The 10,809-nt window shown below is 42.1% G+C and overlaps 1 protein-coding gene across 13 annotated transcripts in view; it reads left to right on the forward strand.

Moving 5' to 3' along the window:
- LOC147013294 (regulating synaptic membrane exocytosis protein 2-like) overlaps positions 1-10,809 on the forward strand; it is a 124,612-nt gene that overhangs the window by 46,915 nt on the left and 66,888 nt on the right. The gene's annotated exons all lie outside the window — the stretch shown is intronic.

The following is a 10,809-nucleotide window of genomic DNA, read 5'->3' on the forward strand; positions in this document are numbered from 1 at the left end:
AGCGTTTTAAAGTTCAGCACAGGTCGATACGTCGTCGTTCTAATGTCAGCCGCCCCGAGAAACTGAGGCTAAACTTCAAGGTCGATGAGGGAGAGGTAAATGTTGTTAGAATTTGAAATAAAAACACCAGAAGAGTTTTCTCAAATATTCCAACGAATTCCAGGGGTTGGAGCTTAAAATGAATGAATTCGAAAATTTACCCCCTAACAAAGGACCAAATTAATGTCAGGTCAGGTTCGATCTGTGACCTGCTACAGGTACCATGTAAACCTGTACTAACCTGTTCCATGGTCGGGTTGTCGGCGACTAAACCGTCTCCCCCACCAGGTTTTCTGGTGAGGAAGGTGTTTGGATATGGACACCCAGCAGGATTAAAAACAAAACCTGTCAAAGGGCGGAGGAGCTCTTTGTGAGCCAACGGCCATCCATATCGAGTGCCCAACTGTGTCTGCGGACGTCCTCCTGCAGTTAGGTTACTTTCATTAGGAGGTTGGTGGCAGGATTTGCACTCCGGCCACCGTAAAACCCTTCATTCCGCAAAACGCAAAAACGCTGAAAACCCGCTCCGTGGAAGTACCTCCTGTGCAGCTTCCCTTCGCAGGGCAGCTCACCGGATGACGAGATTGGGGCAAAGCCTTCGGGACCCCCGATCTTTGATGATAGGAGGGAAACCACGGGGTAACATCCCTGGGTCAGATTGCGGGAGAGTGTGTCTGAGTGGTGCTGAGGTGTCGTCCACCAGACGGCGGTCTCCTTGGGTTAACCTGAGGCGGTCCCTTCGGGTGGGTGCCTGGAATGTCCTATCCCTAAGAGAGGATGATCACCTGTCTCTGTTATCATCTGAGCTCAAGCGTTTGGACATCGGGATTGCAGCTCTCTCTGAGGTTCGGAGACCGGATTGCGGCGAGATAATGGTGGGTGGTTACACCTACTATTGGTCTGGTCGCTCTGATGGTTACCATACCCAAGGAGTTGCTGTAGCTGTGTCCAATAAGCTGACCCCAATGATAATTGAGGTAACACCGGTCAACGAGCGTATTATGAGAATAAGGATTCGTCACTCCTTGGGTGTCATTTCCCTGGTCTCTGTTTATGCTCCGACTGAGGCGAGTGATCTCACCGTGAAGGATGCATTTTACGCCACGCTCGAGTCTATGGTTGATCAGTGCCCCAGACGAGATACACTTCTAGTCTTGGGGGATTTCAATGCATCGACTGGAACTGATAGGGATGGTTATGAGGTGTGTGTTGGTCCCCATGGGTCAGGAACTATGAACCAGAATAGCACTAAGTTCCTTGACTTTGCAAGAAGTCATGGACTTAGGGTGGCTGGTTCATGGTTTCAGCGCCCACAAGCTCATCACTGGACTTGGTATTCCAACGCTGGCGGTGTGGCAAAGGAGATTGACCATGTCCTCATCGACGGTCGTTGGAGGATGATCCAGAACTGCAGGGTCTACCGGAGTGCTCAGTTCCTCAATACTGACCACAGGCTTGTTGTAGCAACTCTAAAGCTGCAACTTAAATCCTGGAGAATGGTACCAGCCCAGCCTAGGCTGGATGTTGGCAAGCTCAGGGATGAGAGAGTAGCTGAGGAGTTTGCGGACAGGCTGAGTGGACACTTGGGGTTGTCTGGGTGCTTTGGAGGGTCCTGAAGACTTGTGGAGTGCCTTCAAGACCACCGTCCTTGATGTTGCCGGTGGATGTCTTGGAGCTCACCGCAGGGCAAAGAAGAATTTTGTCTCTCAAGAGACACTGGATACCATTGACCAGAGTCGCAGTGCCAGGCTGAATGGCAGAGCTGAGCTGTTCAGGGAGCTGAGGCACAAAACTGTACGTGCACTGAGGGTGGACAAGGAGGCCCATGTGCGAGGAATCTGTGAGGGGTTAGAGCATCACCTGTGGACAGGTGATTCTCGTCCTGCTTACAGGGGAATTCGCGCATTGCGTTCATCCAAGCCCATCCCTCGGAGCACTGTAGTTCGAGCGGAGAGTGGTAGGCTCTTGACAGAGGAGTCTGAAGTGAAGGCCCGCTGAGCCGGTTACTTTGAGCAGTTGTACCAGGCTGATCCCCCAGCTGTCGAGTTGGACGTCAAGGGTGTTACAATCCCTGTTGCTGACCCTCGAATCAACTGTGGTCCACCTTCGCTTGTGGAAACACTGGCTGCGGTGAACCAGTTGAAACGGGGCAAAGCTCCAGGGATCTGTGGCATCCATGCTGAACTTCTCAAGGCTGGTGGAAATGCTGCACCCGTGTCGTTGCATGCAGTTTTGTGCTCTGCCTGGAACACAGGCATCATCCCAACTGACTGGAAGAGGGGCCTTGTTGTCCCTCTCTGGAAAGGGAAGGGTGATCGCCAAGACTGCAACAACTACCGAGGGGTGACGCTGCTCTCAGTGCCGGGCAAGGTCTTTGCTCGGATAATTCTTGATAGGGTTCGCCACCATCTGCTTGAGCACCAGCGTCCAGAGCAGTCAGGCTTTACACCAAAGAGGTCAACGATTGACCGTATTCTTGCCCTTCGTGTCCTCACCGAACGCAGACGAGAGTTTCGGCAGGGGCTGCTTGCAGCCTATGTTGATCTCTGTAAAGCGTTCGATTCAGTGAATCGAGATGTCCTCTGGAGGATTCTTGGTCTTCGTGGGATGCCACCAAAACTGATCGATCTGATGTCTGAACTCTACTCTGGTACTGAGAGTGCTGTGAAGTGTGGTGGTACCATCTCTGACTTATTTTCAGTTGTTACTGGAGTTCGTCAGGGGTGTGTACTGGCCCCCACACTTTTCAGCACTTGTATGGACTGGATTTTAGGGAGGATGTCGGAGAGATCGAGCTGCGGTGCATCGTTTGGGAATGTCAAGATCTCGGACCTTGACTTTGCAGATGATGCAGTCATCTTTGCGGAGACTTTAGACATCCTTTTGGGGGCCCTCGAGGTGCTGAATGAGGAGTCTGAGCCGCTGCGATTACGGGTTTCTTGGGTCAAAACTAAGATCCAGGCTTTCGGTGACATCTTGGATGCTGCTGTCCTGTCTGTGTCTGTTTGTGGTGAGGATGTTGAGGTCGTGGAGAGATTCACTTACCTTGGCAGTGATATTCATGTCTCTGCTGGCTGCGAGTCAGAGGTCAATAGACGTCTGGGTCGGGCCTGGGGAGTCATGGATTCACTGGATCATGGGGTGTGGCGCTGCCGGTACCTGTGCGGGAGGACGAAAGTCCGAGTCTTCAGGTCCTTGGTACTTCCAATCTTGCTTTATGGATGCGAGACTTGGACTCTGACCAAGGATCTGAGACGGAGACTTAATTCCTTTGGTACCAGGTCTCTTCGGAGAATCCTTGGCTATCGCTGGTCGGATTTTGTGTCCAACGAGCAGTTGCTGAGAGAAACTCAGATGAGATTTGTTACCTGCATAGTCCGTGAGCGTCAGTTGCGGCTGTATGGACATGTGGCTCATTTTCCTGACGCTGATCCTGCTCACCAGATTCTCTCAGCGAGGGAGTCTCATGAGTGGAGGAGGCCAGTGGGCCGACCACATGCCTCGTGGTTGCAGCAGGTTGACCATCATCTCAAGGAGATGGGGATGGGTCTGGCATCTGCCTGGGGGATGGCCAGACGGAGGCCCCTGGAGTACCGGCGGAAAGTGGACGCAGCGACGCGCTGTTCTGGCACATGCTCCCATACCTGAAAGGACCACCCTGATATATATATATATATACATATATATATATATACATATATATATATATATACATATATATATATATATACATATATATATATGTGTGTGTGTGTGTATATATATATATATATATATATATATATATATATATATATATATATATATATATATATATATATATATATATATATGTGTGTGTGTGTGTGTGTGTGTGTGTGTGTGTGTATATATATATATATATGTGTGTGTGTATATGTATATATGTGTATATGTATATATATATATATATATATATATATATATATATATATATATATATATATATATATATATATATATATATATATATATATATATATACAGTAGTACCTCTACTTACGAATTTAATTAGTTCTGGGAGTAGTTTCGTAACCTGAAACCTTCGTAAGTAGAGACGCCTTTTGAATGTAAATGCGCTAATCCGTTCCAAGCCCCGCAAAATTCGGACATTTTTTTTTAATAAATCATAAAAATGCATCAGAACATGAAACAAATACATGTTAAAATTAGATTACCGCACAATAAACATAAAACGAGAGGCACATAATGTAAAAAACAAAGAATAAAGGAAATAATAAAAATATTCATTTACCTTTTAACTGCTATTCTCGTTACTTTTTGGCCTCTTTGTTTACTGGTCCTTATCAGCAGTGTTTTTTGCCTCGCGTTTCGTGAAGAATTGATCCAATGACGTCTGCTTTTGCCGGCTTTTAACAATCCGTTGGAAATGCGCGAGGCAGACATCGTCATAGTGCGTGATAGCCCGACTTGTGAACACTTTTTCCGGGTGATTCTTTTCAACAAATTCCAAGACTTCATGGAATTTTCCTAAAATGTCTTTGATTTGGGCTGATGGAATAATGGCTGCCTCCTCCTCCTCCTCCTCGTCCTCTTTGAACTCCTCCTGCACCGCGGTGTGTTGCATCACCTCCAATTCCTGCAGCTCCTTCGTCGAAAGTTCCTCGTTGTGCTCCTGAATCAGCTCGTTGATGTCCTCGTCATCCACCTCAAGACCCATGCCCTTTCCCAGCGAAATAATTTCGCCATGGCGAAGAACAGAGTGAAGTCCAGTCCTCCTTTTAAACTTCTCGAACCACCCACGCGATGCCTTAAAACTCCTGGTGTAGTCCTTGCGCCGAATTTCCCTCGCCTGTATCCTCCTTCACGAGGTCAGTGAAGATGGCGGTTGCCTTTGCGCAAATTATGGCCTCTGTCACTGTGTCACCAGCGATCTCTTTCTCCTTTATCCACACGAGTAACAACCTCTCCATCTCATCGTTCACTGCCGACCTCCTCTTGGAAATGACAGAGAGGCCTTTGGAAGGAGCCGTAGCTTTTAGGGCTTCCTTTTGTTTTATTATCGTGCCGATCGTAGATATATTACGGCCATATTCTTTTGCGAGATCAATCAAAAGCATCCCCTTTTCATACCTTTCTATTATCTCTTGCTTTGTTTGTATGGCCAGAAAAACTCTCTTCTTCTTCTTTTCTCCTTGTCCACTTTTCTTCATTGCTTTCTTGGGGTCCATTGTGAATAAAAGTTACTGTAATCCACACGCGTACTGTACTGTAACACTGTCCGAGCACTTCGTAGCGGGACCATAGACTGTATACAGTATAACTATATTTACAGAGCGGGACGGGGACACGAAGAGCATGCTGGGATACACGCATACGCAAAGGGTTGCCAGGCAGATTTTAGGCGATAGCCAATGGCAGAGCAGCTACAAGTTTGTTTACGTTCGGGAAACTCTGGGAGCAGCGAAAAGCAGCGCGTACTGTACTGTATTTTTGACTTCGTATCCTGAAACGCCTTCGTAACTAGAGGCAATATTTTCCCGTTCAGGCGCTTCGTAACCTGAAACATTCGTATGTAGAGACATTCGTAAGTAGAGGTACCACTGTGTATATATATATATATATATATATATATATATATATATATATATATATATATATATATATATATATATATTTGTGTATCAGGGTGGTCCTTCGTTAGGGGGTAAATTTTCGAATTCATTTATTTTAAGCTCCAACCCCCGGAATTCGTTGGAATAGTCGAGAAAACTCTTCTGGTGTTTTTATTTCAAATTCCAACAACATTTACCTCTCCCTCATCGACCTCATCAAAAAAAATTAGAGCACAAGTAAGAAGTAAAATTTACGATTTTAAACACTATTTACAGATTCAAGCAGCTACTGAATCTTCTCATATGGTCAGAACAGTTGTCCACGACATAAAGTAACTCAAAAATGTGTTTTAATATTAATTTGATTTCAGATCATTGCTGTTCAGGTGTGATTTAATTTTTTTTTTTTTAATCATATCGCTGTGTGAAGGGGATCTGTTTGCGTACAGAAAGTGTTCGGATGTTCCTGTACGACAAAAACTAAATGAATTAGAGCATAAATAAGGATCAAAATTGAAGATTTTTACATTACATTAAATAATCGATCGAATTGTCTAAATATGGTCAGAATTGGTTTCCTCGACAGAAAGTAACCCCAAAAAATCTTTAAAAAAAAATCTTTAAAAGCAATATTTTTCAAATTTGTTTCTGGCAATCCAGAGTTGCTAATCTCTGTGCAAAGTTTACTGCATTTTTCTGTGAGGTACTATTTCAAAGTCAAACATTTTAATTTAAACTCAGAGAGTTGAAAGTTAACATCTAAGATCGCATTTATCTCCTTGCCGAAAATGGAATAATTTGTCACTTTCATGTTTGATCCAAGGATGCTTTTTATCATTTTCTTTTAAAGCGGTTCGTAATATTGGACAACTTGTTTAAATGTTTTACGTGTCTTTTTTTAAAGCCCTTGAAAGCACTGTAATGTCTTATTAGCTGTTATGGTTAATATACAAGTCTCCCATCTCTCCTATTCCCAAAAATATAACGTTTGTTGACGACAGAGCACTTAACATGATGTGGATTTTTTTTCGATAAAATATAACCTAATTTCTCTTTTATTCCTCATTAAACTTTCATTTTTAATTCAACATATAACCTCCAGACATGGTGTTCATGATTTATTCCTATATGTCTAAATTGTCTGTTGCCGAATGTTTATTATACATTCAATTAAATTAATTCATTGATTTAAAAAGGCGAAACAAGACCTTATACAATATCAAGGCATCGGGAAGTAAACATCTTTCCATTTCAAATTTTTATCTTTATGTCGGCTTTTTTTGGATGTGGAATTCTGATTTTAATGGCACCACGGTGTCGAGGGGACGTTGCCGAGAAGAATGAGTTGTCACATGAACTTGTACGATGTAAAATAAATGAAATACAGTAGCTGGGACGTTTGTACCAACAAGTGCACAGCACAATTAATCTTGCCTGCACGAGTGTGCATGTTCGGGTTCGGAGGTTGGAAAATCATAAGATAAGAAATTGACGGATAACTCTGTGTCCACCAAATTTGGCTACAAGTTGTTCATAATCAGAAGCAAGTACGAAGCACAAGAAAAATAAAATTCGACTCACCATCAATCTCAGCCCTCACCCTCACCAAACTCTCTCACCCCACATGTTTTTTTCTTGTACACGTATTCAAGAGGACACATAAGTTAATTTGTATGCTGACTTCCACATTGATAGACCCTTCAGAGTCGATTAAACACCTTGAAATGTTGAAAAAATTCATTTGTAAAACAAATCCCAAAATCATGCTTTCTTTAAATAGCAGCTTTCTGTAATTTTAACACAATTAAGAAAGAGGCCATCCTTGCAATCATATTGAAGCATTCATTGATTTTATAACAAGGGGAAAAGGAACTCAGCAGCTCATATTTAGTAAGGGGAAAAGCAAGGAAAAAAAGGGGAAAAGCAACCATTGTAAGTTGAGCTATGTTTGTGTGATGCTGTTTTGGACTTTCATAACTTTGACAGTTGACAAATAAATGCTGATTTTTACTACCATGTATACACACACACACACACACACACACACACACACACACACACACACACACACACACACACACACACACACACACACACACACACACACACACACACACACACACACACACACACACACACACACACACACACATATTTTAAACCACACAATTCATCTGCTATCGGAAACTTTGTCGACTTCCGAAAAGAATGAGAAAACTATATCAAGAGGGCCATAATATGGAATAAAATCTTGATGCAAGTAACAAATTACACTGTTCATCAGTTTTCATATTTTATTGTCTTCATTTACATGATATACAGGGTGGGGTCAATTATATCTGATGGTTTTATTCTTATAACTTTTTTGTTTCTAAACCAAATAAAACAAAATTTCTATACAACATAGGCACATACTCCAAGTTTTTAAAATCAACTTTGATTCTTTATTTCTTAAAAATTACATTCGACAAATGGGTCCCTTTCAAATTCGTGCATTCACGACAGCGGATAACCATATTGTTCATTACTACAAGCAATGTCTCTTGATCAATAGAGCGGATGGTTATAGTGATGTTTGCCTTCAATTCATCGATCGATGTTGGATGTTCCTTATAAACTTTGCCCTTCAGAAATCCCCATAGGAAGAAATCTGGTAGAGTTAAATCTGCCAAATCAAAGTGTCCCTCATCTGTCATGATGACCTTGTTTGTGAAATTGGCATGCTCATTGCATTTTAAAAAAAGTTTAGAATTAAAAAAAAATGCTCATTGCATTTAAAGTGCTCCATCATTAAAAACTTTCAAGTATTATCTGTAAAACAAAGAAAACAATAATTAGTTATGCCAAGACTGCTTCCGCTAGAAAAATTGCAAATGTGTCAGATTTAAATGCCCTACCCTGTATAAGCACAAATAAATTCATGATTTTCTTTGCCACTTTACAATGCACTTTCAGCACAGAACCCAGACTCTGAATACCAAGTATTCACATTTGGGACTGCTGTACTCGGACAGCTTGGATTCGGACTCGGTGGACTCTAATACAACACTGTTTTACATTTGATCTCATAACAGACGTTTGGTTTTCAAAGTTGATGACCTTTGGAGGAACGGCAGTTTGGTTAAAGATACGTTGCTGAATGGCATTTCCCCTCAAACTCAAAGATTCCATTGGAAGGCAAATATTTCTTTAGGATTGCTTTAACAAGTTGATACCAGTAAAATTACAAGAACCAGAGAAAGGATACCGATTGGGTGACAACTAAACCCATCTAAAATATAAACTCCGGCATCACAATGGGCGACCCCAAAGAAATAGAGCAAACCAAGGGACAACCCAAAACAATGAGGGCATTCCAAGAGGTAACCCCAAACAGCAATTAAATAAAAAATAATAATAATGACCGTTTTTACAGCCATTTTTCCCTGCTGTGCAGGGGTTTGGCTTTTTCTTGAGGCAATGTTTTATGGCCGGATGCCCTTCCTGACGCCAACCCTGGTCGCCTCTTACGACACACAGGGATATGGTACACCTATTCTAACCGGGGCATACACCGGGACCAGTATACTGGCACTCATTTCGCCGACCTCGGAAGGATGACAGGCTGAGTCAACCCCCTGGTGTTAATTCAGCAGCCAACGGAGCTTGAACTCAGGACCCTGGGATCCCAAGCCGCCACCCTAACCACTAAGCCAACACCAGGCTTACCCCAAACAGCAATTGTGTTACAGAAATTGTGTTATTTTCATTATGCAGAGCAATCTTGCCAAATTATTTATTAATTATCCTGGAGACCCAAACGATGCTATGAAAAATGTTGTTTGGCTTTAATTGTTTTTTCAAGTATCTGCAGCTGAAGCCTTTTACAATCAGGTGAGTGTTTAAACTCCATCTTTCATTAAACTTGGTGTGGTTTATATTGTGGAGATGTGTGTGACTCCGATCACCAACATTGGATGAGGCTACAGGGAAGGATGAATGAGTCTTCTTACCCCCAATACGTGCCATTAGTGTGGACCCTCAATGGCATGAAGGGTCCGCCAAGTTAATTTTTTTTTTATTTCTCTGTTGTGTGCCTTGATCTTCTTCTCCCTCCAAAGCTGTAATTACTACAACCCCAAAACGAAGCACAAGATCAGTCGAGTTTGATGGAAAACATCTTGCTGGAGCATCCCCTAATTCCTGCAAGCAAAGTTAACGTATTTTTCAGCCTACAGTACAAGTCGATCCTCATTTTTTTCCTGAAAGTCTGGGCCCCGACTTGTCCTCAGAATCGACTTATCTATGGATGAGTTATTGAATTGCATAAATGAAACTTTTTTTTTCTGAAGTTTGATATTGTCTTAAATAAATTGCATATAATTGTTAATTCAAAACACACGACAGAAATCATTGCCTGGAATGTTCGCCAATTGAGTGAGTAATTAAATGTTAATCTACTTACTGACACATGCGGAATTATCCAATCAATAACGAGCGTGCACTCACCAATTTTGTTTGATCCATCCCTTTCAATCCTAATCATATGTATCCATCCTTGCTACATCATCTCAATGCCTCCCGTAAAGTCACTTGAGTCATACATGGCAGCTTTTACGTTTGAAGCTGTTAAGTTCGCTGAGAAAAATAGTGGGAATGTGGTTGCGCGCAGGAAATGCGATGTCAGCGAGAAATGTGTCCGAGACTGGCAAAATATAATGTGCTATGAACCAGTGCTGATAATGATTCTATAGCTTGTTTTAAATACTGTACCTCAATATGATAACAAACATGTTGAAAAACTATTTACATTCCTTATTTATCCGAAACATCATCCCACAAAGTATTTCAAATAATATGCACAAAGCATCATTAATATTCATGACCTTGGAAGTACTGTACGCAGCGATGCGTTGCGACGGTGTCATGGAGGAAGTCACACCTCTATTGTTCTGATTGACAGATTTGCTTTGCTTGTAATACAAATCAACTTATCTATGAATGAAGAAAAGAAAAATGGAAAAATTGCCAATTTGACTTGTACTCCACATCAACTTATAGGCCAAACATATGGCAGTCCTTTTGTATTGATTTGAAATGTAAACCATTTCTTTCCTACTTTGATATGCTGTCATCTTTTGTTTTTGATTCATATTTCATGTCTTGCATTCCAAACGTTGCTTGTTTGTTTGAAATT

This window comes from Eptatretus burgeri, chromosome 14 (assembly GCF_056783735.1).
Source record: "Eptatretus burgeri isolate ZD-2024b chromosome 14, Ebu_testis_v1, whole genome shotgun sequence".
In the NCBI taxonomy this organism is placed as follows: Eukaryota; Metazoa; Chordata; class Myxini; order Myxiniformes; family Myxinidae; genus Eptatretus; species Eptatretus burgeri.